We start from the raw sequence: 7923 nt of genomic DNA on the forward strand, positions 1-7923 counted from the left end.
CTACTGTAAGAAGTGCCACATTGCCCACTATTTGGGTCCTGTGCCCAGATTGTGACCATGCATGGCAGAGGTGAGATTCCCCCAACTCCAATTTGTTACACTCTCCAAGAGAGATAATTGTGATCAGAGGTGGAACTAGGGGAGTGGGTGAGCAGGGTCGCTGCCCAGGGAGTTACCTGACTGGGGGCACGGAAATCTCATTTAGTGCATATGTTGCGGCACTGCATTGATTGACCGGTCAATCTGCACTGCTGCCTGTCACAGTGACATCATGATCGGGCACTGTGATCAGCTATAGCACTGACCCAGGTGAGATAGTTCAGCACTTTACAAGGAGGGAACAGATGTTGTGGGTGACAGATGCTGGGGGTAGGCCAAGACTGTTGGCCAGAGTAATGTGGAGACTTACTGCACTCTGCATGCCCATCCTCTCCCTGACATCAGGGGAAGGAAGTGGCCCTGGGGTGTGTGTAGGTATGCCAGATGACAGTGTATGCATAAGTAAGTATGCCTGTGGAGTGGGAGGTGTAGGGGCGTTAATCTGGAGGACTTAAACCAGGCACAAAAGCACATAGATACCTCCGATTATACCGCACCAAATGCTGATAATATCATGCTGTAGCTGCACTTTACAGAAGATGATGCAGATGTCATCAGTTGTTGGTGGGTTCATTAAATCAATCCATCATATCATAGCCACATTGTGCATATGATGTACTGAATCAGTAACACCAGGAAGACATCTCCATGTTAGGGGTAGAGTTGAAGTTAACAGAATATGTCCAGCACTGTGGTGTGTAGCCCATAAATAATAATTGTGCACATTACCAGAACAACATACTGTCAACTGCAAGATCATTTTGCTGCTTGTAGTGTATGCTCGTCCTGTGCAGTGTTATAGTAGATCCATCTCTTCAGTGTTCACTGCAACAAAAGTAAGACATTGCATTAATATTACAGACGTTTGGGGGCTGAAATCTCACTTCGCTGCGGACAATTTCCCTTTGCATTAGATTCTTGTGATTATGTCAATGATGATCAATAACTGCATCATAACACAGCCGCTCTATACAGAAGATGTACTTGCTATCAATGGTCATGGAGGTAATACGTCACACAATGTACAGATATAGCAAGGATTATTTCTTCCTCTGGTGCATTATGGCATTATGATGGGAAATGTTGTGAGATTCTGCATTATCAGCATCACTGAATCTTTTGGAAATTAAGTGATATTCTATGTTTTAATGCAATATTATGGATGATCAGCCGGTAAAATAATAATAGCTTGCTGTATCTGTAGCCATGCTCTACCCATGATGTGCTGAATCAATGACTGCAGAGAGATTCAGAGTGGTAAACATGACTGGAACGCATCTCTGAATAATGGGCAGCAAAGCAGTGCAGAATAGGAGGTGAAAGTATTTAAAATGGAAGACCCTTAGCAGCTGTGTGGGGAGTAGACAGTACAGACTGACCAAGTAAATGGTAAAAGGAGTTACTTCAACATTACTTGGCTTTGTTCTCCACATTGAAGCTTTCCTCCTCTTTACATCACTAATACTGATGCCATGTGTAACCTGTACTGAGAGTTATATAATCTACTGGCCTAGATGAAACCATATGATGCAAACAGGATCCATCCCACTCCAGATTCATAGAATTGAACCACCTCAACCTTTCATAACAATCACATAGAACTGCAGCTGTGCGCTACTGCACATGTTCTTGTTATGAATGGTAGTAGATGTGGTCCTTGGGTCTTTACTTCATACTGTAGCCACCCTCTACTCATGATGTATTGAATCAACGAAAACTTGCATGGTTCAGATCACAGGAAGGGGTAGAGTAGAGATGAAAATATTCAATGTGAAACCCGTAGCAGCCGGATTGTGTGGAGTCAATAAAACGACAAATACTAAATGGTAAATGAGAAATATACACATTGCTTATCTGTCTCGGTGTAGTAATTTTCCTTCTCTTCAACTGTCCTTCAAATTTTCTCTTTTGCAAGAAAAGGAACACATGGCTTCAATATTCACTTCTGTTCTGCAGTCATCCCTCCTGAAATAAAAGTTAAGCATTGCATTGTTATTATGATAATACATACAATAAACCTTGCTCCAAACCATTTGATGCAAAGCAAATCCACCTCCCACCCACAGCTGTGCTCCTTCTAGAGCATGCATGTCAAACTCCAGTCCTCGAGGGTCCCAAACAGGCCAGGTTTTCAGTAGGGATATCCTGAAAACCTGGCCTGTTTGCTGCCCTCGAGGACTGGAGTTTGACATCCTTGTTCTTGAGCTTCTACCACGCAAGTCATCCATGTGAGTGACACTGTACTGCAGTCCTGGTCTGCACACAATCTACTGAATCAATGACATCACACTGTAAAGGCAATCTACAAGATGTATTAGTTGTCCACACTTCCGAAATGTTACTTTTATGTCCAAATCACTTATTCCCATGACCTGATATTTGTATTTGTTATTTATAGGATTGTCACAAAGAGTTGATGAGGTCACCAAATGATAGTATGTAGAGAGAAAGAGAGATCTCAGAACAGAGCCCTGATGTATACCCACAGACAGATCAATAGAAGACGAAGACATGTTAGCAACAGAGATGGAGAATGTGTGACAGGAAAGTTATGATGAAAACCAGGATAGAACTGTGTTACGGATACCAAGAGAGAGTTTAGAATATGAAGGAGGAGAGTGATTGAGAGCATCAAACGCAGCAGATAGATCAAGTAGGATTAGTAGGGAAAAGTGACCTTGGGAATTTGCTTTAAGCACAGTCTGTAGAACGAGCTGTACGAAAGGCAGGTTGTAAAGGATCCAGGAGGGAATGTGATTTAAGAATGTTGACATTCTAGCAATTAGGAGACAAACAGCAGGAGGGATACAGGGCGGTAGTTAGTAAGGCACATAGGGTGTAGGTTGTTTCTGAGAAAAGGGTGACCACTACAGGCTTAAAGTAAGAGGGTAAAGAGCCAGAGAATAAGGAGGAATTGAAGATGTGGGTGAGAGTGGGGACTAAGAGATGCAGTAAGGTGTGAGGGGATACGATCTAGAGGGCATGTGGTAGAGGGAGAAGAGAAGATGATTAGCTTCCAGCTCTGTAAGAGAAGAAAAGGAGTCAAATGCAGAAGGAGAATTAGGTAGAAGGAGAGAAGGGGGAAGGGACAGAAGGAATCTCCTTGTGGGTGGCATCCACCTTGCCTCTGAAGTAGTCAAATGCTTGAGGAGAAGTGAAGGAAGGATGGCAAGTGTGAGGAGAAGGTTAGTGGAGGGAGTCAAATACAGGGAAAAAAAGACAGCGTAAATTAAATTTGAGTGTTGATGAATGTGAAAAAAAAGTAGTGTGGTTTGGCCCCAAAGAGCAGCTTTATACAGGACTGGAGACATTTTTACTGTAGAAAAATCAAATATCAATTGTGTGATTTCCTTCATAGGCATTAAGAACAGCGAGTGGAAGTGTGATGAACATGTTTGGGAATTTAGCCAAGGGTGTGGGCTAGAGGGACAAGTGTGTCAGAGCCTAGAGGGGGCATATAGATAGGAGGATAGCATTGTAAGAGTTAATAAGATTGTTAGTTTAAGCGGAAAGAGAGAGAGAGGTTAGAGTAGATGTCAGAGGAGAGTTTAATTAAGCAGAGGAAAATCAGTGGGACAGGTAAGATGGGGTGAGGGAATGACTGATTGTGAATGATGAGAGCAGAAGAGGTCATGTACAACTAGAGCCTTGTTAGTCAGAGAACGGGCATTCCAGATGGCATAGGAGAAGGGAAGAGAAAAGTAAGGAAAGGAATGTGGATTACATTAGATAGGTTAACACTCTTAGCAGGGAGGCAGAGGCAGGGAGGCCCGATGTGTATATGAGCAGGTTCAAGATTATAAGAGATATCCCACACATCAGCAAACATAGAAGGAGACACAGAGATAGGTGTAGAGAGAGACAGAGATAGCTCTATGTAGAGAGAGAGGGACGTAGAGAGAATGAGACAGATAGGCGCAGAGAGAGGGGGCGCAGAGAGAGGAGGCGCCAAAAGAGGGGGCGCAGAGAGAGGGGGCACAGAGAATAGGATATTAAAGAGTGCTTTTCATTGAGCAGTGCAGAAATAGCTGCAATAGAGGTCTGTACAAATGGTGCAGTGTGTAGACACATGCAAAGGTAGGGGAAGGAAAGAGGAGAACATGTGGATAAAAGCAGGAGTGTGGAAGTTAGAGAAATTAGAAAAGTTTAACAGAGGAGTGAGGAAACAGCAAGCAGAAAGAACAAGAGAGAGGTTACATTGGGATGACGTTCTGTGGTAAAGAGAAAATGCTAGGAGAGAGCTTTCAAATATTAGAGGACATGAATTGAGGGAGCAAATGTATAAATCAAAACCTGAGGGGGAGGTATAGCACGAAAGCTTGCACAGCAGATTATAGTCTTAATGTTGCGTGTACCTGTCAGGGTATTCAAGAAGTTAAATTCTCACAAGTGCAGAGTTCATGATGAAATGCTGAATCTAGTCCCCCTCCAATTTAATTTTAATATAACTTTTCCATTCTTCATTACTGCAAAAAGCAAACAAAACAAAACCACATTGCATTACTATTTTCAAAATGGATTGAATGGCATATTCAACAGTGACTGTGTGATGCCAATATTCCCCACTCACTCGTAGTGAAGCACATATTGTACTAGTGTTGAAAGTAGGCCGGTAGAGTCAGGTACGCAGTACTGATAAAACAATAAGTGCCCGTCGTAAGTACCAGCTCCGCAACAGTGCGGGCATCACATTAGTGACGTGGATGAACATATATGGATAAGCCCATATTAAGGCATCACGTGACCAGAGCCGTCACTGACTGGGTATACGTAAAGACGCAGGGAGATGCAAGGAAAGGGAGGGAGAGAGACAGGGAGAAGATGTGAAACGGAGGAAGGCACGGATGGAGGGAGTTCTTCCGAGCTTCTGCGGGCCTCTCTCTTTCACTGGTGCATGCCGGGAGCTGGTCCCAACATCCACAAAGTGTGTGTGTATTATTGGTTGTATTTTATGGGGGTAGGAGGGTAGTGTGTATATTGTGTGTGTGGGAGTATTATATTGTGTGTAGAGGTGCAGAGGAGAGTACTAGATTGTGTATCTTGTGTAAGGGTGTTGTGTATATTGTGTTTGGAGCTATAATATTATTGGGGAGATTAGTATTGAGGAGGTATTATAGTGTGTATTGTGGGGAGTATTAGTGTGTGTATTGTTTGTGGGTGACAGATGCTGGGGGTATGCAGCAATCCCTGCACTGAGGTCCGAGGCGGCTCTGCATCGCTCGCACACACTGTGGATGACCAAGCATGTGCCCATGATAATCATGGCCTTAGAGGGATGAGTGTGTCAGAGCCTAGAAGGGGCATATATATGATGGAGGAGGGAGGAGGAGGAGGGAGGAGGAGGAGATGATAGCATTGTAAAAGTTAACAAGATAGTTAGTTTAAGCAGAAAGTGAGGAGAGGTTAGAGATAAGGGTAGATGTCAGAGGAGAGAGTTCAATTAAGCTGAGGTATCGAGTAGGACAGGGGTGAGGGGAATGAGAGGTGGTGGATGATGAGAGCAGAAGAGGTCATGTACAAATAGACCTTGTTAGTCAGAGAGCAGTCATTCCAGAGGGCACGTGAGAAGTGAAGAGTAAAGTGAGACATGGAATGTGGATTACATTAGATGGGTTAATACGCTTAGCAGGGAGGTGGAGAGAGAGAGGCAAGAGGCAGAGAGTGGTGCAGGGGTTGAGGAAGAGATGTTGCATGTACCTTATCAGAACATTAAAGAACATCAATTCACACTGGTGCAGAGTTGATGATGAATCCAGTTCACCTCCAATTCAATTTTAACAGAAATGTTTCATTCTTCATTACTGAAAAAAAAGAAAAGTAAAAAACATTTCATTACTATTTTCAAAATGGATTGAATTCCCCCAACAATGACTATGTGTTACCAATATATCCCTCTCAGTCCCACTGCAGCATATACTGTACCAGTGTGAAAGTAGGAAGGTACACAGTACCGGTAAAACAATACGTGCCGGTACTATGCACCATATGAATTATAAGGGGATGTAAATCTCCCAGTCTCTCTCCATATCCGCAACAGAGCGGGCTCCGGTCAGTGGCATGGATGCCCATATATGGGTATGCTCATATTTGGGCATCCCATGTCACTGACCGGAGCCGGCTCTGAGTATAGGGATATATGCGGAGACGCAGAGGTGCAAGGAAATGGGAGGAGGCACGGTGAGAAACAGGGAGAGACCACAGGAAGATAGAGGGCAACAACTTCCACAAGGTACTTGTATGGGTATAATTGTTTGTATTTTGTGCAGAGGGGGTAATTTCAGATAAAATACAATTCTCCACCCTCTACGAAACAATTCCACTTTGTTCAGTAAGCCAGAAAGTCTTGGTCCCATGTGGACTGAATTTAATGCAAATAAGGTCCTTAATACACAAGTAAAGAATAAAGTTACTTATTCTCTACTGTAAGAAGTGCCACATTGCCCACTATTTGGGTCCTGTGCCCAGATTGTGACCATGCATGGCAGAGGTGAGATTCCCCCAACTCCAATTTGCTACACTCTCCAAGAGAGATAATTGTGATCAGAGGTGGAACTAGGGGAGGGTGTGAGCAGGGTCACTGCCCAGGGAGTAACCTGACTGGGGGCACGGAAATCTCATTTAGTGCATATGTTGCGGCACTGCATTGATTGACCGGTCAATCTGCACTGCTGCCTGTCACAGTGACATCCTGATCGGGCACTGTGATCAGCTATAGCACTGACCCAGGTGAGATAGTTCAGCACTTTACAAGGAGGGAACAGATGTTGTGGGTGACAGATGCTGGAGGTAGGCCAAGACTGTTGGCCAGAGTAACGTGGAGACTTACTGCACTCTGCATGCCCATCCTCTCCCTGACATCAGGGGAAGGAAGTGGCCCTGGGGTGTGTGTAGGTATGCCAGATGTCAGTGTATGCATAAGTAAGTATGCCTGTGTAGTGGGAGGTGTAGGGGCGTTAAGCTGGAGGACTTAAAACAGGCACAAAAGCACATAGATACCTCTGATTATACCGCACCAAATGCTGATAATATCATGCTGTAGCTGCACTTTACAGAAGATGATGCAGATGTCATCATTGGTTGGTGGGTTCATTAAATCAATCCATCATATCATAACCACACTGTGCATATGATGTACTGAATCAGTAACACCAGGAAGACATCTCCATGTTAGGAGTAGAGTTGAAGTTAACAGAATATGTCCAGCACTGTGGTGTGTAGCCCATAAATAATAATTGTGCACATTACCAGAACAACATACTGTCAACTGCAAGATCATTTTGCTGCTTGTAGCGTATGCTCATCCTGTACAGTGTTGTAGTAGATCCGTCTCTTCAGTGTTCACTGCAACAAAAGTAAGACATTGCATTAATATTACAGACGTTTGGGGGCTGAAATCTCACTTCGCTGCGGACAATTTCCCTTTGCATAAGATTCTTGTGATTATGTCAATGATGATCAATAACTGCATCATAACACAGCCGCTCTATACAGAAGATGTACTTGCTCTCAATGGTCATGGAGGTAATACGTCACACAATGTACAGATATAGCAAGGATTATTTCTCCCACTGGTGCATTATGGCATTATGATGGGAAATGTTGTGAGATTCTGCATTATCAGCATCACTGAATCTTTTGGAAATTAAGTGATATTCTATGTTTTAATGCAATATTATGGATGATCAGCCGGTAAAATAATAATAGCTTGCTGTATCTGTAGCCATGCTCTACCCATGATGTGCTGAACCAATGACTGCAGAGAGATTCAGAGTGCTAAACATGACTGGAACGCATCTCTGAATAATGGGCAGCAAAGCAGTGCAG

At 43.6% G+C, this 7923-nt stretch overlaps 1 long non-coding RNA gene across 1 annotated transcript; it reads right to left on the bottom strand.

Moving 5' to 3' along the window:
- Window positions 1-861: 861 nt before the first annotated feature.
- On the bottom strand, window positions 862-4567 carry LOC142477673 (uncharacterized). The gene is made up of 3 exons (XR_012792593.1): window positions 4455-4567; window positions 1943-2064; window positions 862-924 (listed from the first exon to the last, which is right to left on the bottom strand). It is a non-coding gene; the product is annotated as an uncharacterized LOC142477673 (long non-coding RNA).
- Between the last annotated feature and the right edge of the window lie 3356 nt (window positions 4568-7923).

This window comes from Ascaphus truei, unplaced genomic scaffold (genome assembly GCF_040206685.1).
Source record: "Ascaphus truei isolate aAscTru1 unplaced genomic scaffold, aAscTru1.hap1 HAP1_SCAFFOLD_2241, whole genome shotgun sequence".
NCBI lineage: Eukaryota > Metazoa > Chordata > Amphibia > Anura > Ascaphidae > Ascaphus > Ascaphus truei.